Source organism: Pleurodeles waltl, chromosome 6 (genome assembly GCF_031143425.1).
Source record: "Pleurodeles waltl isolate 20211129_DDA chromosome 6, aPleWal1.hap1.20221129, whole genome shotgun sequence".
NCBI classification, from domain to species: domain Eukaryota; kingdom Metazoa; phylum Chordata; class Amphibia; order Caudata; family Salamandridae; genus Pleurodeles; species Pleurodeles waltl.
The window spans coordinates 725,238,349-725,264,034 of NC_090445.1; positions in this window are offsets into that span (position 1 = coordinate 725,238,349).

Here is a 25,686-nt window from a genome sequence, read left to right on the forward strand (position 1 = left end):
GGCCTGTTCCACGGTGCTTGCGTTGCCAGTGTCAGACCTGTTCAGCGGTGCATTCCATGGCGGACTTTGCCTTGTTCAGCGGTCCCTGGCCTGTTCAGCGGTGCTTGCCAAGGCGGTCCTTCATTGCCCAGCAGGTCTGTGGCTGGCGGTCCTTCATGGGCCAGCTGGGCTGTGGCTGGCGGTGGCCTCCTGGCCAGTGACGATGGGGCTGGCCTCCTGGGCAGTGACTCTGGCAGTGGCCTCCTGGCCAGTGACGATGAGGCTGGCCACCTGGGTAGTGACTCTGGTGGTGGCCTCCTGGCCGGTGACGATGGGGCTGGCGGTGGCCTCCTGGGCAGCGGGGATGATGGCGGTCTTCTCCGCCGTGCTGCTCCTTCCAGACTTTGGATATTTCTTCTGCCCCTTCCCCACCTTGGGAGGAGCCACAGCTGAGTCGACACTCCCCCCCCGGTACCCTTGTGAGCGGCTTTGCTGGCTGGAGTCTTCCCCCTCTCCCGCCGGGGACTGTCCAACTTCTGGTGCTTCACAGTGGGGGGACTGGCTGTGCTGTGGCTCCGTGCCACACTGGCTGTCCTGGTGGCCGGTGCACTCCGCATACCTGTAGCAGGCACCACTGGTCCCGGAGATTTTTTGGCTGAGGTGCTAGTACGGGACCTATGAGTTGGACGGGGGGGTGGTGGGAAATAGGTTAAGGGGGGGCCAGGAAAAGTTTTTTCGAGACACTGGGACGGGTAGATGGAGGGGGTTTGGGAGTGGAGGAAGAGGTGGTGGTTGTAGGAGGTGTAACTTTTGTGGATTTGGGTGCAGGTGCATGGGCTGGAGGCTGTTGTGAGGTGGATGGCTGTTGGGTGGGTGTGTGTCTGCATTTGTGTATCTTCGGAGGGGGCGTCACAGACACACTGGTGGAGGACACAGGGGACGTGTAAATGGGAGTGGGGGTGGTGAGTGCACGTGAGTGGGGTGTGGTGGTGGGTGTGCAGGTGCGGGACGTAGTAGCTGTAGCTGTAGTGGTAGTGCATGCAGATGTGAGTGTAGACGAGACTGGGAGGGAGGAGGGAGATGACGAGGAGGGGGACACAGTGGAGGCAGTGGATGTTGGTGTGTCTGTATGTGTGTGATGCTTGCGTGAGTACCTGTGGGATGTGTGGTGCTTATGTTTGCCTGAGCTTCCCTTGTGTGGTGAGGTGTGTGCAGGCTGGTCTGATGGTGTACTTGGGATAGGCTGGGGTACAGGGGATTGGGTATGGGTGGAGGAAGTTGGAGGGGGGAGGCTAGAGACAGGGACAATGGCTGCCATCAGTGCTGAGGCCAGAGTTTGCAGGGTTTGATGAAGGGCAGCCTGACCAGAATGAATGCCCTCCAGGAATGCATTTGTGTGTTGCAATTCCCTTTCTACACCCTGGATGGCATTCAAAATGGTAGACTGCCCAACAGTGAGGGACCTGAGGAGGTCAATGGCCTCCTCACTGAGGGCAGCAGAGGTGACAGGGGCAGGGGCTGAGGTGCCTGGGACAAAGGTGTTGCCCACCCTCCTGAGTGAGCGGGCACGGGGCACACGCTGAGGAGCTGCTGGAAGGGCGGTGCTGGTAGGGGGGCTGGCGGCTGTACTTGTAGAAGTGGGGGGCACAGATTTTGCCGCCACCACAAGGGTGCTCCCATCGGAGGACGAGTCCGTGTCGCTGGTTGCAGATCCTGTGACCGCTGTGGTGCTCCCCTCGCCCTCCGTCCCACTGGTGTATTCTGAGTCCGTGGTGTGGCCCTCCATGGCCATGTGGGATGCAGCTCCCTCGTGCTCCGGTGCCACTGTACCTCCGCCTGATGATGCTGATGCACACAAAAACAGGGAGACCACAAAAAGGGGGGGACGACAGAATAAAGACAGGTTGAGTGCATGGCTTACCGCTACCGTTGGCGGACAATACAGACACAGCAGCCCCCTGCACTACGTCGCACTGTTGGGCTCTACAGATGCAATTCCTGGGATATGGCCTACATGGCTATGGTCGACATCTGCACACATAGATGACACAGGGGCATGAATACCTGTACTTGGCACTCTACAGAGGTGGGGTGGGGTGGCACATGCCCTGCATTACGGAGGGGTCTAGCCTACGGAACTCGCCCTGGCCTAGGGAAACCCACAGCCCTCCTCCCCCACCCAGGCACCTTCACTGCGCGCAAAGTCCGCTGACTGATGTTGTACTCACCCCTTGTGTCTGCTGTGATGCCCTCAAGCGCCCATCCAACTCAGGGTAGGCCACCGCCAGGATCCGGAACATCAGGGGGGTCATGGCTCGACGGGCACCCCCCCCACGTTGGGAGGCCATCCCCAGCTGAACCTCCGCAGTCTTCTTGCTCCAGTGGCGAATGTCCTCCCATCTTTTCCGGCAGTGGGTGCTCCGTCTGTGGTGGACCCCCAGGGTCCGGACGTCCTTGGTGATGGCACGCCAAATATCCTTCTTCTGGTGGGCGCTGACCTACATGACATGTACAGGGGAAGAAGAGAAGTCATTACCAACTGCACCGTCTAAGTGAGTGGCCCACATTCCTACCCTTGCCATGTGGCACATGCATTCACAATCCTTCATGCACGCAGAACTGTGCCCCCTTCATTCTTACAACCAGCCCTCTCCACACAGGCATAGCCCATACAACGTGCTCCCTGTGTACTTACCTGTTGGTCTGGAGGACCATAGAGTAGCGTGTACTGGGGGAGGACCCCGTCCACAAGCTTCTCTAACTCCTCTGCAGTGAAGGCAGGGGCCCTTTCCCCAGACGCACAAGCCATTGTCTCTTCCAGACCGAGGTCACAGCAGCACTTGCAGTGTAGGTCCTCTCCTGTCGAAGATCAGGTATCGAGTGATTGAAGAGATAGAAAATGGCGGTCACGTCCGCGGCGGTCACGTCCGCGGCGGTGCGTACCATCACCGCCGGCGTACATCGTCATTGGCTCCTGGGACCCATAGAGTCCAATGTTAACCAATGCAGCATTGCGCCGCGGTCTTCGACCGCCTACCGCGACGGTGTACAACGCCAGCGCAGTTACCTCGCATCCCATTGTCCCACTTTAGAGGTCAGGCAGCCGCCATTTCAGGGGCCCACATGGCCTAATTACCAACTGCGTCACACAGACCTAGGCCTTGTCGCACAACACAAATACAGGCCAGATTTTGTGTATGAATGGTGTTCTGTGCAGACTGTGGGTACATACCTCTGAGTTGTTTGACTCTATGGTCGCTGTTGTCATTCCTAGGCACAGTCCGCTGGGAAATGTGAGGAGATGGCGGAATCCTCCGGTGTACCGACCGCTGGTGGACCTGTCGACAATGGAGGAAAGACATTTGATCATCACCTACAGGTTTGACCGTGCCACAATCCAGGAACTGTGTACACAGTTGGAGCCTTACCTGATGTCAGCAATCCGCCATCCCACAGGGATCCCCCCTCAAGTGCAGGTGCTATCAGTGCTCCATTTCCTTGCAAGTGGGTCATTTCAAACAACAGTGGCCATGGCATCAGGGATGTCCCAGCCTATGTTTTCCAACGTGTTGTCCAGAGTGTTGTCTGCCCTGCTGAAACACATGCGATGCTACATCGTTTTCCCTCAGGTGGAGGATTTGCCTACAGTTAAAGGTGACTTCTATGCCCTTGGACATATCCCCAACATCATAGGTGCCATTGATGGGACCCATGTAGCTCTGGTCCCCCCCCACAGGAGTGAACAGGTGTACAGGACCCGGAAGAGTTATCATTCGATGAATGTACAGATGGTATGTTTGGCAGGCCAGTACATCTCCCAGGTAAATGCTATGTTCCCTGGCTCTGTGCATGACGCCAACATCCTGCGGAATAGCAGCATCCCTTATGTGATGGGTCAACTACAGAGGCACCGGGTGTGGCTAATAGGGGACTCTGGTTACCCCAACCTGTGATGGCTACTGACCCCAGTGAGGAATCCCAGGACCAGGGCAGAGGAACGCTACAATGAGGCCCATGGGCGGACTAGGAGGGTGATCGAACGCACCTTCGGCCTCCTGAAGGCCAGGTTCAGGTGCCTCCATACGACAGGTGGTTCCCTATTCTACTCACCAAGGAAGGTGTGCCAGATCATCGTGGCTTGCTGTATACTTCACAACTTGGCTTTGCGACGACAGGTGCCTTTTCTGCAGGAGGATGGTCCAGATGACGGTGTTGTAGCAGCTGTGGAGCCTGTGGACAGTGATGAGGAGGAAGGAGAGGAAGAAGACATTGACAACAGGGACTCAGTTATCCAGCAATATTTCCAGTGACACACAGGTGAGAACACATTCCTGCCTACTACAAGTACTTTCACACTTCTACCTCTATCCTGTCTGTCGATTTCAACCAGTATATGGTAACTGAGTTGTACATTTCCCTTACGGTTTCACAGGTGTGGTTTCCAACGTGTGTCATCTGATTAGATTCCTCATGGACTTGAGATGTGTGACATAGGTATGTTGACATTACATTTGAACACGCATTTTGTCACTGTCATTGCTAATACACATTTTCGAAATCACAGACTGACTCCAGATTGTTTTGTGCTTCAAGGGTGTTTATTGAAGTGCGAAATATTGGAGGGGGGTTGTAAAATGGTGAGGGGTGATGGTAGAGGAATGTCCATGGCAGAGTCCAGTCTATTAGTCTCACAGGTGCATTGCCCATATGGGCATAGGAAGTGGAGCTGGGGCAGTTCCAATATAGACAGGGTTACAGAGTGGGACAGTAGGATGACAATCAGGGTGGTCTCATTTTTTGGTGGGGGTCTTGGCATTGTGCTCTGTCTTGTTCCTGGATCTCAGGGACCGTTTGCGGGGTGGTTCTCCGTCTGCAGGGGGTGGGGTGCTGGTGTGGTGGTCCTGTGGCGGGGCATCCTGTCCACTAGCACCGGCGGAGGTGGTGGGCAGTTCATCGTATATGCTAGTGTCAGGGGCCCCTTGGAGTGCCACAGAGTCCCTCCTGGTGTTAAGTATTTCCTTCAGCACCCCTACGATGGTGCCCAGGGCAGAGCTGATGGTTCTGAGTTCCTCCCTGAACCCCGAATACTGTTCCTCCTGCAGCCGCTGGGTCTCCTGAAACTTGGCCAGGACTGTTGCCATCGTCTCCTGGGATTGGTGGTATGCTCCCATGATGGAGGAGAGGTCCTCGTGGAGAGTGGGTTTCCTAGGCCTGTCTGCCCCCTGTCGCACAGCAGCCCTCCCAGTTCCCCTGTGTTCCTGGGCCTCCGTCCCCTGAACCGTGTGCCCCCTACCACTGCCCCCAGGTCCCTGTTGTTGTTGGGGTGGTGGGTTATCCTGGGTTCCCTGTAGTGGTGGACACACAGCTGATTGACGTGTCCTGGGGACGGAGGTATGGGCCCGCTGGGTGGGTGCTGTGCTGGTGTTACCAGAGGGTGGAAGCTCTGTGGTGGCCTGTGACTGGGTGTGGGGAACCGACTGTCCTGAGGCCCACGATGGTCCGGGCTGGTCATCTGGATCCAGTTAGACAGAGCTGCTGTCATCACTGTGGGACTCTTCTGTGGGTGGGGTGGAGATGTCTGGACCCTCCTGTCTGGTGACGTTGGGTATGGTCCTGCAGGGGTGTAAAAGCAAGACTATTGCATCTGTGTGTGTCATGGTGTGCAATGGGTGGGTGACCGTGTACCCCAGTGCTAGCATTCCTGTGTGGGGGCTTGTGTGATGATGGTTGAGGGGGGTGTTATGGGTATGTGCAGTGGGCATGCTTTAGAGATGGGTGTCCATGCTTTGTTGTGTCATGCAGGGCTTGGTGTTGGGGATGGGTGGTTTGTGTTATTAGTACATTTGTGAGGAGTTGGAGTGATAGGGGAGGGGGCGAGGGTGGGGGTCTGTGATAGCATGCAGGTAGGGTGAGGGATATGATAGTTGAGATTTGACTTACCAGAGTCCATTCCTCCACCGACTCCTGCGAGCCCCTCAGGATGCAGAATAGTCAAGACCTGCTCCTCCCATGTTAGTTGTGGGGGTCTGCCGCCAGTCCGCTGTACCGCGATGTGGTGTCTTGAGACCACGGAACGCACTTTCCCCAAGGTCGTTCCACCTCTTCCTGATGTCGGGCCGATTTCTTGGGTGCTGTCCCACTGCGTTGACCCTGTCGACTATTCTTCGCCATAGCTCCATCTTCCTAGCTATGGAGGTGTGCTGCACCTGTGTTCCAAATAGTTGTGGCTCTACCCGGACGATTTCCTCCACCATGACCCTGAGCTCCTCCTTTGAGAACCTGGGGTGTCTTTGCCGTGCCATGGGGTGGTGTAGGTGATGTGTGGGGTGGTGTATGTGGTGATAAGTGTGGTGATATGTAGTGGTGTGTGGTGTTTTGTGCGTGGAAGTAGTGTGGGTGATGGTGTTGAGTGCCAGTGGGTGCTTGTTTGTGGATGGTGGTGTCTCTCTCAGGCCTTCTTTCGGAATTTTGGGTCGTAGGGGTTTGTGGGTAATGTGGGTGTGTGTTTTATATTGTATTGGGTGTGTGGGAGTGGTGTGTGTATGTGTATCAGGTGTGTGTATTTTGAATTGTCCAATGTGGCTGTGTTTTGTTAATGTATGTGTATTTTGAGCGCATCAGTGTGTACCGCCAATGGAATACCGCGGTTGAAAGACCGCCGCGTGGATTCGTGGGTCATGATAGCATGGGCGTATTTCTGTTGGCGTGACAGTGGATGTTTTGTTTTCGCCAGTTTATCACTGACCTTTGGTGTGGCGGACTTGTGTTGGTGTCTGAATTTTGTCGGTTTTCGAGATGTGGGTCGTAATAGCTGTGGCGGAATTCCGCGGCAGTGTGTTGGAGGTCTTCTGCATGGCGGTAAGCGGCTTTTACTGCCAATGTTGTAATGACCCCCATTGTTTCTATTGTGATTGGTATCCATGGCCTGTAAAGAATTAGAGAGTGAAAGAAAAAGAAAAATAGACTTAACCATGCAGCCTAACAAAAATAAAAAATAATCTTCAGGCTTCTTTACGATTCTTTACATCAGCGGCCAGACTTCTCCAAAACTTTGCCATAAATCGGTTTAGAAGCTTTGTCAAAATCAGTCTTTAATGTCTCTTAGTAGATCATCTGTTGCTTACTAACTATTACTTGTAGTGTATAATGTCTTTCTTGTTCAATTGGGAATGTTATTTCGAAACTCTGTTCCAAAGCGATTTAAGTTCCAACATATAGAACTGGATTCTCATGGTCAAAACAAAAGGACATAAACTTGTGTTTCCATTCATCAGCTGCAAAGTATTCCCATTCAGGACCTGAGTATCGTCAACTTGCAACTCTCTCTCTTTTATCTTTGATTTGCACTTGTTGCTCCTTCACTCAGATCTGTTCCTTATGTTATTTCTGCTTCCTCATTTATGATCGACAGTACATCAGGAACCTCTTCAGTTGTGTGCAAAATACGACATTTATCTCCTTTCACAGTTTTTGTAGACAGTGATGGCAAAACTGGAATTACTATTCTTCTTTGTTCAGCAGGATTGTGACAAGCACTTCTTTGACTTTGACTTGCTTTACCTGCACTATTAGCCACTTCAGGTGGAGTCAAATCTGCAGGACCTTGATTCAACTCCACTCCACTTTTGGCTTCTTCGGGAAACGTGTTCTGCTTCAACTGATTTTCCCAATCGTCTGCTTCTGAGAGAGTCCTCCTTAGACTTGACTCTCCTTCTACATCTGCTTCTGATTCTGCTGAGTATCAGGATTTTCCTCTGTTTTATCTCTCTGAGGTGTACCTGGATCTTCACCAGTTTGCACTGTCTTTACCTTTGCAGTATCCTGCTCTGTCTTTGTTACTTGTTCTTCTTGAGACTGTACAGTTTCTGCTGGTGCTATAAGCAACACTGGAACTTCTTCCAGAGGATATGACACTTTGCAAGCATGGCTCACATGGACCCAGTTCGGAATTCCAGCACACTTCACAGCAGTTGTTGTTACCAGGATAACCTGGTAAGGTCCCTTCCACCTAAGCTCCAAGCAAGTCTTCCGCACGGGCTTCTTGATCACCACCCAGTCACCAGCCTGAACACTGAGACATTGGTCTTGGGATAATGGAAAGGCTGTTGCTTCCACCTGGTGAGAAAAAAAGCAAACCGCATCAGCTAGACCTCTGCAGTGATCCAGCACCAAATCATCTGTTATGTTTACAAGTGCATTTGCAGGAACAGCTGGCAATCTCATTGCTCTGCCCATTAGGATTTTGTGAGGAGAGAGTCCAGTCTTTCTGTCAGGTGTATTTTGCATGCTCATTAACACCAAAGGTGTAGCATCTGGCCATTTCAGATTTGTGGATGCACGCATTTTTGCCAGGTGAGCTTTCAGAGTTCCATTCATTTGTTCTACTAATCCAGAAGCTTCAGTAGCTACAGTGCAGCTTCTGCTCAATGTTTGAGGCTGAACATAGTAATTTAATCAGCTTGTTATTGAAGTGACTTCCTCAGTCTGATTGTAAAGAGGCCAAAAAACCAAAACATGAGATCAGCTCTCTAAGTAACAGCTTTGCTTCTATGAGGCTAACATTTCTACGTGTCGGGTAAGCTTCAGTACAGTGACTAAATATACATACAATCACCAACACATCTCAAACCACCACACAGGCATTTCAATGAAATTCATCTGCATGCTGTTAAATGGACCACTTGCTCTTCCAATGTGACTTAAATTAACATTTGTTTTTCCCACATTTATTTGTTGACATGTAGTGCATCTGTGACTAATTGCTTCGGCAACCTGTCTAAACTTTAGATTGAACCAGGATCGCTTACATGTTCGAATCATTGCATGTGTGTTTGACCTTGATAGTATCTTGCCATTTGTGTCAGTAGACAGTTTGGCAAAACCACCTGCCCTTCCTTTGAAACCCAAATTTCATCAATTTCTCTTTGATTGCAACCTATTTTTATCTAGATTTTCTTTTCATCATCTGAAACTTTGTCCTGGAGTCTCTTTATTTCCTCCCAAGAATCAATCACTGTCAAATATAAAACTTTGACTTGTCTCATCAGCATTTATTTCTCTAGCATTTTTCCATTCTTCATTAAAGGTGATACAGTTTAATGGGTAGAAACGAGCAACCTATTCCGCATAGGAATTTCCCATGGAGATGAAATTGCTCGAATTGTGGTGAGCACTGCACATAACCACTTAACAACGGCAATCTTTTCAGGTAGTTGTAGGGCTTGTAACAAATCATGAATTCTAACACCATTTCTGATTGGTGAGCCAAAAGAGGTAATGAAACCAATCTGGGAACATAACTGCACAAGGTCATGTACAACACGAAATCCATATTGGCTGTCTGTAAAAATTATTACTTTAAATTGTACAGAAATGCAGAATACCCTTGTAAGAGCCACCAGTTCAGCCACTTGTGCAGAAAATACTCCTTGAAGCCTTGAAGCCATGAAGCCATGAAGCTTTGAGTATACCAGAAATGGTGCATACAGCATAACCAGATCACATTGTCTCTTAGACAGGAACCATCAACAAAATTATTTTATAATTTTTCTCTAACGGTGTATCCTGAATATCAGGTCTGGGTTTGGTGCACAACTCAGTAACTTCTGGGCAGTCATGTTCAACTTCTTTTACATTCTCATTTTCAACATTGTCTATAAGTAACAAGGTTGCTGGATTAGGCACAGTGCTCCTCTTAAGGGACACATTCGGGGAGTCTAAAAACAACAACTCCTACTTTGTCAAAAAAGCATTTGTCAGGTATTGAGATTTGGTCCTGGTAAGCAAGACCTCAACTGAGTGAGGGACCACAACAGTTAAAGGCTATCCCATCACAATACTCTGACACTGAGTGAGACTCAATCCAACTGCTGTCACATCTTTTAACCAGCTGGGGAAAGCAGCAGCAACAGGGTCCCACGTAGCTGAAAAATATGCTACAGGGTGGTTTACACCACCATGTACCTGTGATAGGACAGAAAGTGCACAACAATCCCGTTCATGACAAAACAATAAAAATGGTTTTGTCTAGTCATTCCCAGAGCTGGTGCTCTGCACAGACTCTCTCCCAGTTCAGTAAAAATGTTCATACAAGCTTCATCAAATGGAACAGGGTCAGTAGTATCTTTATGGGTCAATCTCTGTAAAGTCTTGGAAATAACAGGCACTTCTGTCAAAACCCCTTGCTCAACAAAATCTGCAATTACAGGAGTAACTCCTTTAATTACATCTGATGCCATATGATCAGAGCCCACTTTAGCACTGGTGGCACCCTGGGCAACAGTCTTTTTTGGCACCTCCCCACCCCATGACTACCTCCTCGAATTCCCTCACTACCACCCAGCAAATTTGTCCTTCATCTCTCCATAGCCCCCCTTTCACATACATTTATTTGTTTTAAAGTGCTTTTAAAGGCTGCCTTTACTAATCCACTCAGCTACCCACATAAAATAGACTTCTGTTCTTTGCAGCAGGTACATTAACCATCTACGCTACTTTATGGCAAGTCAAAGCTGCCTTTAGACAAAACTCCTAGCACTCTCCCTAGCAGGAACATTAATCACAAGAGGTATCTTGACATTTTAATTGTTTCCTGAAGGCTGGATGCACCAGGAACGTTTGAGCAGGTGCTTTTAAATCACATGTTTTGTAAATTATTGCTAAACGAAGCACCCTTCCTGAGTTCAGCGCCCCTCAATCCAGTTCAGTACCCGGTGCAGCCACGCCGCTCGCACTGCCCTAAAGCCGGTCCTGCATTTGATACTGAGGTGTTTTTGAAAAAAAACGCATTAGATTTGACTGTAACTTTGACTGGTTCAACTCTTTTAATGAGCCCAATGTCATTCCCAGAAAGATCCCAAACTTTCAAAGTAACTGGGCTTTGTAGATCCGTTGGCAGGTCTTGTACTGTAAATGCAGGATAAAAAGTAATCTGTGGGAATTCTTCATTAACTGAATTAGTCAGTTCGTATGCATGATTCATCATCATCATCACTATTTGTTTGGATGACAGTTCCATCATTTGTACAGGTAATCGAACATCTTTTTTTATACAACAGATCTCCTCCCAGAAGGCATACTGGACATGAGTCACAGACTACAAATTTATGCAAGCCTTCAAAGGTACCAATTTTAACAGGAGTCGGTTCAGTAATTGGATTTGCCAGGAACTGATTTGCAACTCCTACAATCTGCGCTGTTTTTCCAGAAAGTGGCAAATTAGGGACCTCTGCAGTTATGACAGTAGAGCATGTAGCTCCTGTATCAACTAAAAATGAGACTTGATGACCCATTACTGTTCCATTTACATAAGGACCCCTTCGATCCACTTCTAATGAAGATGCTAACATACATTATTTTTCCACTGAACTCTTACTCATTAATTCACCACTCTATTCATCCTCACTATAAAGTGTGAATTGTTGAACCATCGGATTATATTGACTTAATCTTTGACCTGTGTTCTGTTGAGGAACCATCACCTGCTGCTGTGCCACTGGAGCTTGATGTATCTGCATTTGCTGCTGTTGGGGCTTCATTTGCATTTGTGGCTGCATTTGATGTTGTGGTACCTGAAAAAGTGGCACCTGCACCTGTTGTTGGGGAATTTGCATTTGCTGAGGAATCTGTATTTGATTATTCATGTTCTGGACATTAAAATTAGGATTCCGATTTCTCTGTCCTCTCAAATTTGGAAAAAGATTGTTTTCATTCATCTGCACAACACCTTCCTGCACCACCATTGGACACTTCCATTTCCAATGCCCAAAGTTACCGCAAGCATGACAAGGTAACATCTTTTTTATTGTCTGTATGTCATCTGAATTAATATTATTCAAATGAATGCCAACAACATGATTTCCATTTCCACTACAATGTTCTCTACCTCTCGCCTGCCCCTGATTCTGAATTACCTGTATGTGTCCCTGTTGTTGTGGAAACATTCCCTGCATTCTTGATTGTGCTGCTTTCATCTGCATTACCATTGCCTTTTCTTTACATTTTGTCTGCTTCATTTCAATCTCACCACTACAATATTTAGCAAACTGTAATACTTCATCAATTGGTTTTGCTTGCCAACAAATCAAAATGACTCTTAATCATGTGGCCAATGCCAGGTCTCAATCTTTCAAAAAATCTGAACACAAAATGAATCATATCTTTAGATTCAATTATCATTGTACTAGTGTAATGTTTAAATTCCTGCAACAACCTTTCATAATATGCATGTATTGATTCTTTTACTTCCTGTGCTGTCCTATCTATTCTCTGCCAATCAATGATATTAGGAGAAATTCTTGTTTTAAAACATTCAATCACTTTGCAATAGCTTTTCATTACATCAGGAGATGGCGCACCTGTAACTGGATCTCATGGAGGCTCTCTTGTTGGCCAATCAACACTTTTTTTTAATTTGACCCATAAATCATCTGGGACCACTATTTCTAAAAGAGTATTTAAATTCTCCCACAGGCATTTTGCGAGTTTCACAAACCTATCTGTCTGCTGGTACCATTCCACTGGTTTCTCTCTCAGGCTCAAGGAATCATTTGTGTGTGACAAAATGGCACTCCAGCTCCAAGGAACATGAACATAATTCCCTCCAGGAATTTCTCCCATTGGTAATATCTTTACTGGACTATCAGTCTGCTGTGTGCCAGCAGAGTATGAATTTGCAGACTCTCTTTTCTTATGATCCCTTTTCTTTACCCATCTGACTTCCCATTTATCTAATGCTCCCCATGTATGAATAGTTTGAATTAATTCCTTAATATGAATTTTCATTCCAGGTGATCTCAAGTTCTCAATGCCTTTTGAATTGAATTCTAATCTTTTCAATGGTTTAGATTTCTAAATATCTACTTCATATTTCTATGCAAGTTCTGATAATTTCTGATGTGCCAATCCTGCATATTTGCACATGAAGTGTAAACCATCTTCATTATATGTCTCAATTCTAGTTAATTCAAGTGTTCCCTCAATCATTTAATTAAATTCTCATTTTAATCTTGCCAGGTTCAGAGTTCTTCCTCCTTCAGCATTTGTTTTCACTCCTCTCATTTTCTCCAACCAGTCAGTTAATTGTTGAACTGTTAACCCTTGTAATGAAACATTATTGTTTACATTAGGCATACATTGTGGGGTAATACATGGAGGACCCATTACTCTCTCATGTGTCACCAGAATTGAATTAGGACCTGAATTTGACTTCTCCAAATGTTGTGAAGTCCTGGAATAAGTTAAGTCTAGAAGTGGCCCTGTCTTGTCAAGTCTGATTAGTTGGAGACATAACTACCACAGTTGTATTGCGTTTCTCCATTCCTTCATCTATATTGAAAAGATTCTGTACATTATTCTCATTATTTCCCATATCACAGAATGGAACAACTGGACCGATAGTGACAGGAACTTTTAATGCTTCTGGACTTGAAGGAGCATTCTGATTTCTTGAGTAAATGACTCCAGAACTATGACCAGTAAGTACTGAGGACCCCAGTTGTGATAATGTTACTGGAGTGTACCTTGGCATTGTCTGAGCTTGACTAACAACTTACATAGGAGTCACTGAATTAGGTGTAGACTCCCCTGAACCATCATTGGTTTCTGATAAATTTGTGGTGCCACCAGTACTGTAATACTCGTTTCTGAACTCACAATAGGTACTGTAAGATAAAATATAGACTGAGCTACAGTTTGGATCATAGTCTGATTTACTGTGATAGCAGGAAAAATAGTTGCAACCTGTAATTGACCCTGTGTACTCACAACTGGAGATGGTGTACTTGGACCAATACCAGTACATGGACTTTCCTCTTGTGCTGCATATGGTGGAGGATTATTTCTCAACAATTGCATTATAAATTCATCATGCGAGTCACTATCATAAGTCAGCGATCTTGTAACTTCATCTAACTTCGACTCAATTTCTTCAGGGTTCTTATTCTTTTTCTTTGTCTTTGGTCTGACCATGCTCTCCTTCTCTTTCTCGTGTGTAATTGCAGGATACAGTTTAATACCCTGTAAAGTTTTAGTTCTCCAAAATTTCTGCTCATTGTCCCACTTTGCCTCTAGTAAAGTTTTCTCAGCTTTTCTCATTCGTCTCTCAAATTTAAATTTCTCTTGTTGCCTTGCTACTAACTCCCAAATAGCTAAAGCTTCAAATTGTGCTGGGCTCAGATGGGGTTTTAATTTGTAAAGTATTCACCTCAAATTTTCTAAAATTCTCATATTAAAACTTCCATAAGTACAAAACGATAAACTCCATTCCCCCTCCGTAATTTTGCAACCAGCAAATGTCACCCTTGACTAATACCAGATCCTCCTTGAACTCTCAGGAATCACCAATATCTGTCAAACTAACACTCCTTTAACCCACACTGTAAGAATACTATTTGCCAACCATGCCTGAATGACTAAACACAGCAGACAAGTTATAACAACAACCAAGTGTCTCTTACACTTAGACCAACGCAGGGTCAGTATACCAACAACCATGTGGGCAATTTTTGAGCACAAAGCACCACACTCTATTGAAGTATGACAACTTCCCTACACTTACCCTTTGGGATACACAAACTCCCTATTTCTCTCATACATCACAATTCACCTGTGATTTGACAAAGCATTCTATTGAAATGAAATCATCAAGACTAGGATATTTCCCTCCATTTGAGACAAAACTACCCTGTGCTACCAAAATTCGTGGGTGTTTCAGACATTATATTATTTAAAATTTGTATTATAAGGTGTGAGGTAATTGGGTAAGTAAGCTACTACCCTAAGAGATCGAATCGGATCTTTGGACTCAGACAAGAGTAAGAGAACATCCAATCAGACACTGTGAGCCAATAAACATCAAATATATCATCCAATAATCAACATATTCAATTTAGAGTCAATATATTATACGCGCCATGACCTATGTGGCCATGAATCATGACACCAGTTTTGTAAAGTTTAAATATTTATTGCCCTTAAATTAACAATGCTTAAGTCACGTAGATCATGCTCAAAACCAAATGATAGAAGTACAGAAACATCACAGGCTGTCCAAAACCTCTAAAGAATCTCAATCTAGCTAAAGCATCTAACATTAAACACTCCAAGAGAACAATGCAGAATAACAACAGAATTAAGTGAAAAATAAAAATAGCATACATTTAGTTTGTGCAGTTGAATTAATCACAATAATTCAATAAACAGTCAAATTTAGACAATGGGTCAGGCATCCCTAACTATTAATATAATTGGAAAGCATGTGTTGGCTTCATGCAAAAATAGAAATAAGTCAAAAACTAATTTAGAAAACATCTAACTATGGGGCTAACCAAAAACATGTGGTTGGATTTTCTGAAGGGAAAAACAGAAAACCCTGCAAGAAAGACAGATGCACATTTGTTATACCTTTCCTAAATGAATCAGCAGGCAGTGATGTCTTAATCAACGGAGCATCTGGTCTTCATTGGGCAGCATCAATATTAGAAACATGAATGGGGAAACATTTCAGTAAAGTTGGGCCTTAATGTATCTGGACTGATAGATTCATAGGCAAAGACAGAAACACATCTAAACAGAACAGAAGCTAAATGGAATCCTGGTTACATCACCTAAAGCTTTGCTATATTAAAGTCCTAAAAATGTACTAAGGGCCAGATGTATCAAAGTACTGTTTTACATTTTTTAAATAGTGAATTTTAAGAAATCGCTATTTAAGAAATGCAAAATGGCATGTAAGAAAATTGTGATTCCCTAATAGCGATTCCCACAGAGTTGCAGTTGCTTTTAGGGTATCACTATTAAGAAATGCAACTCCATTCGTTCTCATGGGCCTTCAGGCTCATAGGTGTGAATGTTTTTGCATTTCCTAATTTGCGATTCCTTATTAGGGAATAACAAATGAGGCAGTGCAAAACTAAGGGTGCCAAGGGCCCAAGGCCCCCTTTGAGGCACCCCAAAATGTAATTGTGCATGTGTGAAGTGCACACATGCCCTAGGGGCACTTTTAAAAATGTATGTTTAATGGATTTCTAAAATAATTGCACATGGTTACTACCAACTTGAAGTTGGTGGTAATTGCATTTACTAAATGCCCAGTTTGCATTTAGGAAATGCTTGATACATGTGCATAGGGAATCACAAAGAGGAATTCCCTATTTGGGAATTCATATTTAGGAAATCAAAAATTGTGATTTTCTAATCGGAGTCGCCATTTTAGGGAATCACTAAAAATTGCGATTCCCTAAAAAGGGGCTGCGATGCCTTTCATTCATTGTGAAACGCTATTTTGCATTCACAAACGGTGGAATTTTGGAATTTGCACCATTTGTGAATGTAAAATAGTTTGATACATCACACACAGGATGTTTCAAAACATTTCAGTGAATTCGGCAACATTTAAAACATCGTGCTTCCAGAAAATGCTAATTGAAATTGCTGAAATGAAGGCCTTTCACTAATGCATAATACATGCGAAAAACAAAACATTTTAATAATAATTTCAAATATTAATTTTGTAATTCTTCTATAGTACATATAATTATGATTAATCAAAATACGTTTTCATTAGATATTAGTATGACATATAATGCATGTTGTTTATGTTGTCCACCATGTCAATCACATTAAAAGTTACACGTTTATTTTTCTAACACGTTTTTCAGTTAGGCCTTTAAACACACGTTATTTTACATTGTGTTTTAGTAACACATTTTCATTAATAATGTTTGCTGTCTAACATAGGCCTCCCTGAATCTCGCATAATCCTTGCTTTTACTGGCCTGCAACCTGGCTAAAATATACAAAGTTACGTCTGACAGAGTGGATGCTTGTTGGCAGATTGAGGGAGCAGCTGCTCTCTGTGTAGATTCATAGGGTCCAAAGCCTTGGGCCTGGCTCGTGTCTGCTCTCTTAGATGCATTACGACAGAACCAACGGAAGAGTTGACGCTGATGGAATTGGCAAAGGCTGCCTTAAAGAGAGCATAAAGGGCTGGTGCCTTAATGGGTTACTGCATATAACTTTGCCTCAGCACGCAAAATAAGGGGCTAGGGACAGCTCATAAGAGCTACATGAGCTTGTTAATCTCCACTCCACCTCTAGAGGACTGAGGTGGAGTACATTTTGAAAAAACAGCAAGTGCAATCTTCCTGCTCTCAGCCTTGTCTTAGGCAGCCTAGATTTTTCAAGGGGACACACCAAGCAATGCCATCACAAGCAGGCACAGAGAATTCACCAAGTGATGGGGACAACTCAACAAGAGCGACGTGACCCAGAACCCCTCTCTTTCCCATGCAAAAACAAAACAAAACCAGCCATTGCTTAAAGAAAGGACAACCCAAAGGCAATGTGACCTGACCAACTGAACCTCGGGACAGCCTACAGAAGACGCAACCTGACCCTGAAGGACAGGCAAACAAGGAAGCCTGGTCCTCCCACCACATTCAAAGGATGGAGGACCACAATGCAATGGGTCTTACAGGTGCGATGGAGGAAATGCTAAGGATGGCGAGAGTAGCAGTAGACAAACATGGCAAAGACCGGCTGCTTCAACATCTGGGCAAAGGCCGGGGTGAAAGATCCAGCAGCCAGCAAGACAGTGGGTGCTTATGTGATGGAGGATACACAGAAGAGCTAAGCAACAAGCAGGACCAGAGGTAAGAACCATAGAAACCCCAAAGACACACAAGCACAAGTACAAAGAAGGCGGGTGATAAAAAAGCGCAAGAAGTCAAGAACCTGACACCTGCAGCCAACACAATGATGATGGGATCCAGCAAAAGGGCCACCAAAAAAGCGGGAAATGGTGGTCATATAAGTGTGATTGTGAAGGAATGTTTAAAATAATTTGCACCATTGTTGTTTAATGGCTCAGGGTGTGTGCTAAGGCAAAGCAGCAGTGGGGAAAGCAGTGAGTCTGCACAGACAAGGCAGGGCGCGGCAACACAGGGCAGTGGCGTATCAGGGCCTCAATTGAAAATAAGAGATTGAAAGGACACATGATCAGGAGCAGCCAGAGTGTCAGCCAAGAGCCGAGAATAAGGGGCACCAAGCACCTTGCCAGCATTGGGGCCCATCACCCTTAGAAGCATGGGGGATCTCAAGAGGGAAGAAAGGGCAAAGCGCTGGAAACCCAACCTTGGTTGGACAGGCCCAAGAGGCATACAAGGGCCACACAAGGCGAACCCTCAATGGTGGCAAGGGACACAGGTGGCGAGCCTCATTCCCCTAGGAGTAAAGGAAAGAATATGCAGGAAAGAGTTCATCAATATCTCTACCTTGTTAGAGGTCCAGTTAGAAGGTCTAGACTTAGGGGTTTGTGACATGAAAGAAGAGGACAGGAGAGCAAGGATGAGAATCAGGAAAGAAAGGACTTTAACAAATGGATTGATGCATTTAGAATGATGGCATGCATCCTTGTGGAGAAATTCCCACAATGCGCGCATGACATATGGCTCTGTGAGGTACAAATACATGAGGTACGTATCCAATATTGAGGTGATGCATGGCTAGAATACAGCAAATACTTTAGACTTAAACTACAGACATAACCTGACATGGAGTGGGATGAAGAAGATGTATCTGGGTTCATATATAAGATAATGGCAGCAAAAGACGCCTAGGCATGGTCAGGGAAGGCAGAGCATCCCTTTCACAGCAACCCCTTTAGGGGGAGGCAAGAGAAACAGAGAAATGTTTACAAGGCAAAACCATACTCAAACGAGAGGCTAGCACCAGACAAGGGTATTGCAGCAATATACTGGAAATGTGGGTCAGATGAGTGTACATGGGGTCAATCATGCAAGTTCAGACATGTGTGCGCCACTTGCGGGGAAGGCCATCCAGCATCAAAATGCAGGCGTGTAAAAAGCCACGGTGACAAAAACGAAGCGTTAGCCGGGCAGCCATCGCGTGGAGAGGGGGCTGCAGGGAATGGGGCCATTTCCAGCTGGCCAGCTCCCCTGTAAACACACACAAACTCAGAAAGATGGTTACTAGTTACAACAACAAGAATGATGCAATCCTGTTGACAAGGGTTTTTGAGGAGGGTTTCAAAATCTCATTCCAGGGCACCATCACAACAAATACAGCAAAAAAAAATAAAAGTCTGCACAGGAACACCCACAGATAGTGTCAAAAGATTGAAAAAGAGAAGGCCCAGGGGTGCATAGAGGGCCCTTTTTTTCCCATTCCTGAGGATCTAGTAACATCCTCACTGGGGGTGGTTCCCAAGAAAGAACTAGGTCAGTTCAGACTCCTACACCACTTATCATATACAGAGAGGGAGTTTGTGTATAACAGAATCGACCCGGATGCCTGCTCAGTGGGTTAATCAACCATCGATAATGCAATACACTTGGTCAGGGCAACAGGGAAAGGCTTCCCCATGGCAAATGCTGACATTGAGTCTACCATCCACCTCTGCCCAGTACACCCCGAAAGCTACCACCTCCTTGGTTTCCATTTCAAAGGTAAAACCTACTTCGACAGGGCGATGCCAATGGGCTGCTCAGTATCTTGGTCATACTCTGAGCAGTTTAGCACATTTCTGGAATGGGCTGTACCCAAACACCCGGGAGAGGCAAATTACTCTACTTGTTTGATTTCCTGTTTGTGAGAAGGTGGAGTTAAGCAAGTGTGAGAGCACCCTGAGGACATTCCAAGAGCTGACCACAGAGTTAGGCACCTCCCTGGCAGCGGATAAGACAGTTGGCCCAGCAACAAAACTAGTGTTCTTGGGGATTGAGCTTGATTCCATAGCAGGCACATCTGGTTCCCAGAGGGCAGGGTACACAAAATAAGGTCAGAAATAAAGGTAATGTGCAGCAGGGAGAAATCAACACTCCAAGGATTGATAGGCAAGTTAAACTTTGCTGCAAAAGTGATCCCATGAGGGCAAGTATTTGTGAGGTGCCTGTGCCAATTGACAGCAAACTTGAGCGAAAGACATCATCATGTCAGACTAGGGGCCGGGAAGTAACAGGACTTAGCAGTATGGCCTTCACTACTGCAGAAATTTAATAGCCCGCTTGCTAAAAATGGTCTCTAGCTGGCAGTCGGTTTGTACCCTGTCCAAGTAGGGACTCTCACTCTAGTCAGGATAAGGGAGATACCTGCTCAGATAACCCTTACTCACCCCCTTGGTAGCTTGGCACGAGCAGTCAGGCTTGTCTCTGGTGCCAATGCTTTACACATTGCTTCTAACACACAGTAATACAGTGAAAACACTACAAAAGGACTCCACACCAGTTTTAGAAAAACAGCCAATATTTATCAGTGTAAAACAAAACCAAAACAATAAAAATCCAACATACAGTGTTAAAGATATTAATTTTGCAAGACTTACTCAAAAATACAGTTCCTTGAAGTCAAGAGCTCCACCTGGGGCTATCACGGTGTCGTGATCAACAAAACCAATAGTTCAGGCCATCCGCAGCTTTGCGGGCCAGCTACGGTTTCGGGAAGACCTGCAAACAGTACCTTAGATTTGTAGGGCGTTGTGATCCTTGCGGTGAGCTCTGGAGAGCAGAGTCGCTGACGTCGGGTGTTGGTTCCTGAGTTGGTGCAGGAGTCGTCGGGCCCTTGAAGTCAAACGCCTTGTGGATTGAACTCCGGACTGATGAAGTCAGGTGCACCAGCGTCGATGGCATCGGGGCTGCAGTGCGAAGTGGGACTATGCGACGTGTAGTGCCCACAGGTCACAGTGCAGGCAGCGGCTTGGTGACGGCATACAGCGGCGTCGGTGAGACCAAGGCTGCGGTGTGAAGCGGGGAGGTGCAACGTGCGGTGTCCACAGATCACGGTGCAGGCAGCAACGTCGTTGTTGCAGACGCACTATCGTCGGTAGGCCAAAGCCAGCAGTGTGGGATGGGATGGTGCTTCCTGACCCTCATGAGGGGTGGCCACGGTGCAGGCAAGGATGCCTGGTGATGACACTGGAGTCGATGGTGCTGGTGTCGGTGGACCAGATCTGAGTTGCGGGACGGGACGGTGCTTCGTGCTCCTCACGAGTGGGAGCCACGGTGCAGGCAGTGGCGCCGGTGTCAGCAGGACCAGCGTCGTCGGTGAGGCCCAGGCTCCGGTGTGTGCAGACGATGCTGGAATGCAGGGCCCACAGGTCGCGGTGCGGACAGTGGCTCGGTGAAGTCGTCTGGTGACGATGACAGTGAGACCAGGGTCACGGTGCGAAGGGGGGCAATGCAACTCTGTGCAGCGTCTGCAGGTCGCGGTGCAGGCCAGCGCATTGTTGGTGGCGGCGCGGTGGTTTCTTCTCTTGAACAGCACAAAACACACAGTTCCCAGTGCTGAAGGTCAAGGAATCTGAAGTCTTTGGTGTCCCTGAGACTTCGAACAGGAGGCAAGCAACTTTCTCACGCAGGACACACAGCAAAGTTCACCCTTTGCACTCTTTTCAGGCAGAAGCAGCAACTGCAGGCCAGTCCAGCAAAGCAGCACAGCAAAGGGACAGTACTCCTCCTCCAGCTCTTCAGCTGTTCTCCTTGGCAGAGGTTCCTCTTGATTCCAGAAAGATTCTAAAAGTCTGAGGTTTGGGGTCTTCTTCTAATACCCTGTTCTGCCTTTGAAGCTGGCAAACTTCAAAGCAAAGTCTCAAGTGTTTGCAAGATCCTTCCTTGTCCAGACCAGGCCCCAGATGAACACCAGGGGGTAGGAGACTGCATTATGTGAGGGCAGGCACAGTACTTTCAGGTGTGAACGACCTCTCCTCCCTCCCCTCTAGCTGAGATGGCTCATCAGGATATGCAGGCTACACCCCACCCCCTTTTGTGTCACTCTCTAGAGAGGTGCAAAACAGCCCAACTGTCAAACTGACCCTGGCACACAATCCACAAACAGGCAGAGTCACAGAATGGTTTAAGCAAGAAAATGCCTACTTTCTAAAAGTAGTATTTTCAAACAGACAATTTAGAAACCAACTTCACTAAAAGATGTATTTTTAAATTGTTAGTTCAGAGACCCTTAACTCCACATTTGTATCTGCTCTCAAAGGGAATCTGCACATTAAGGATATTAATAGGAAGCCCCTTGTTAACCTATGAGAGAGATAGGCCTTGCACAGTGAAAACCGAACTTGGCAGTATGTCACTTTTAGGACATAAAAACACACATGTATATGTCCTACCTTAAACATACACTGCACCCTGCCCATGGGGCTACCCAAGGCCTACCTTAGGGGTGCCTTACATGTAGTTAAAGGGAAGATTTAGGCCTGGCACGTTGGTACACTTGCCAAGTCGAATTGGCAGTCTAAAACAGCACATACAGACACTGCAGTGGTAGGTCTGAGACATGTTTACAGGGCTACTGTAGTGGGTGGCACAACCAGTGCTGCAGGCTTACCAGTAGCATTTGACTTACAGGCCCTGGGCACCTCTAGTGCACTTTACTACAAACTTATTAGTAAATCAAATATACCAATCATGAATAAACCAATCCACAGTACAATTTATATGGGGAGCACTTGCACTTTAGCACTGATTAGCAGTGGTAAAGTGTGCAGAGACAATAAATCAGCAAAAACAGACTCGAAAAAATAGGAGGAAGAAGGTGAAAGATTTGGTGATAACCCTGCAAAAAGGGCCATTTCCAACACCGCTCATATGGAGAGAAGGATGGGTGACTGCCCTCATCAAGGATGCGGCCGGAAGCCAGGGCTTTGGGGGCAATACTGGGTAAAGCATGCTGTGATAGCCCAAGAGATGGGGAGAGCTAGGCATCACCAAGAACATCACATTTCTGGAGTTGTTCCCCATAGTGGTGACCCTGACGGTCTGGAGAGACAAACTGAGAGACATGAAGCTGACAATGAGGTCAGATAATCAGAGGGTGGTGCATGAGTTAACTATGAACTCCCAGGTACCTCCATTTATTAAGATTGATGCCATACATGGTAAGTTGCAACTAGAGAGCAATTTGGACATTAAAGCATTGCATGCCCAAGGGGTAGGCAATTCAGACAGATGTGCTTTGTTGATTGCAGGGACCTAAGTAATGGGGTTAGATTTTTCTAGGTCCTTTCAAGGATTTATGATTTGTTTGTAGCCATTCGCCTTGACCTTCTTGATGGAAAGGACTTGGTTGACAATGTTTGCTTATTCTAGATTCTCTCTTGGTAAACATTTTTTTCCATCTGTATCACAAATACCTGAACCACCAGGCTAGAAGTGTTCTGTTGTGAGTTCATGGCTAGCATTCTGGGATGATACCCATAGTTACAAAAAAGATGTATAACCATTGGAATTATTTACAGCATTGTTGTAGGTGAACTCAGCCACCCACAAATAGTCCACCCAGTCTGACTCATTATATAAATGTGACACCATAAGAAATGTTCCTCACACTGGTTAACCCTTTCAATCTGACCATCAGTTTGGGGGTGGTGACTGGTGGATAAATAAACGTCCACTTCCAAGTCATTACATAGAGCTCTCCAGGCTCTGGATATAAACTGGGAACCTTTATCAGAGATAAGAACTCAAAGGAGCCCATGTAAACAAGCAACTGCTTGGAAAAGTATCTTTGCCAGTGCTTAATTTGTGCTTGTAATTTCCGGTGCCTGAGCACCAGCACTTATTTTTAAGGGCCGGTGCTTATTCTTCTGCCCCAAGCATTTGCTGCGAACAAAAGACACATATGGGAAAGACGGAGGAAGAGAAAAATTAAAAAGCGTCACAATGGGAGAAAGCAGAAAGCTGCAAGAGTGAACAGAAGGGACAGGGAGTGGCTTTAAGTGGTTTGAAGAGGCTTGAGATAGCTTCAGGATTACGCTGCCTCAGTATTCTGCGTTCCCACATTTAATTGCAACGGCCACGTGTTTCAGAGGAGGGCTTCAGTGCTTAATTTGTGCTTGTTGTTTCTGGTGCTAACCACTGGCACTTTTATTTGAGGGCCGGGGCTTATTCTTCTGCCTCAAGCATTTGCTGTGAGCAAAAGACACCTATGGGAAAGACGGAGGAAGAAAAAAAAAAAAAAAAGTGTCACATAGGGAGGAAGTAAAAGTTGCAAGAGTGAGCTGAAGGGGCTGGGAGTGGCTTTAAATGGATTGAAGAGGCCCGAGATGGCTTCAGGATTACCTTGCCTCAGTATTCCGTGTTCCGAAATCTAATTGCAGCAGCCGTATATTTAAGAGGAGGGCTTTGTGCACCCGCACATTTTTATTATATATTAAGCACTGATCTTTGCCAGTGCTTTGAATGTGGGAAGAACCTTTAAAGGAGGTAAATTGAGACATTTTAGTCAGATGGTCTAAAGTTACTAGAATCGTTTTGTAACCAGTTGCAGTTTCCAGTAAGTCTACCACAAAGTCTAAAGAAACTGTGTGCCAGGGTGATTAGGGCATTGGCAACGGTGTTAACACCAGTTGAAGCTAAATGAGAATATGGAGAGATTGTCACCAGAAATATAGTTAAGTCAATTCATTGGATTTCTTTTCACTAGGGTGTCCTGCCATCAGCTATGTGCGGTACCATTCTAGGGCTTGTGTATGTAAATGGGTTGTTGGAAGGTACAAATCTCCTTGTACATACACCAGATCATTAAGAAATTTCCAAGGTGGCTTGAGCAACTTTCATGGGTCCCTCTTTCTTTTGTTCTAAGACCATCCGAACCATAAATTAACTTGCCAGTAAATGTGGCTCCCTGACTATGTTCCAACACAATTATGTAAGGGGCGTCACTAGTCTGTTGTATGTAATTATTGGCAGAACATGACAGAGCATCTGCTTTGCCATGGCGATGATGCAGTGAAAACTGGATCACAAAATCATTCTTACTAAAACATTATGTTGAGCGTAGCTGACGGATAGACAAGGCCCGAGCTGACTCCAGGAACTATAAATTCTGGTGATCTGTGACAATCAAATCAAATCATCAACATTTGTAAAGCGCGCTACTCACCCGTGCGGGTCTCAAGGCGCTAGGGGAAAGGGGGGGGGTTACTGCTGCTCGAAAAGCCAGGTTTTTAGGAGTCTCCGGAATGCGGAGTGGTCCTGGGTGGTCCTGAGGCTGGTGGGGAGGGAGTTCCAGGTCTTGGCTGCCAGGAAGGAGAAAGACCTCCCACCCGCCGTGGAGCGGCGGATGCGAGGGACAGCAGCGAGCGCGAGGCCAGAGGAACGGAGGAGGCAGGTGGGGACGTAGAAGCTGAGGCGTCGGTTGAGGTATTCCGGTCCCTTGTTGTGGAGGTCTTTGTGTGCGTGGGTGAGAAGTCGAAAGGTGATCCTTTTGCTGACTGGGAGCCAATGCAGGTGTCTCAGGTGTGTGGAGATGTGGCTGTTGCGGGGTACGTCGAGGATGAGGCGGGCCGAGGCGTTTTGAATGCGTTGCAGGTGATTTTGGAGTTTGGTCCCAGCGTAGAGGGTGTTGCCGTAGTCCAGGTGTGTCACGACTCACGTGCTGCTTGCGCCTGGAGTTTGCAGATCTTGAGGCGTGGATCTTGAGGGTTCGGCTTTGGCCCAAAAAGGGGCGACTCTTTCTGGTAGCCACGGTGCTGTAGGCAATGGAACGCCAAGAACAGACCGTGACCTAAAGAAAGTAGCGCCAGAGGGAAAAAACCCCTTCAGAAGAAGGGGAAAAAACCTCCAAGATAAGATTCACAGAGGATTCCTGAAAACAAGAACAGAGGAACAGGAATCAAAAAGAACTGACGTTAATAACACAGAAATGGCGAATTCCAGAACCAAAGGCTAGGAAATCAGG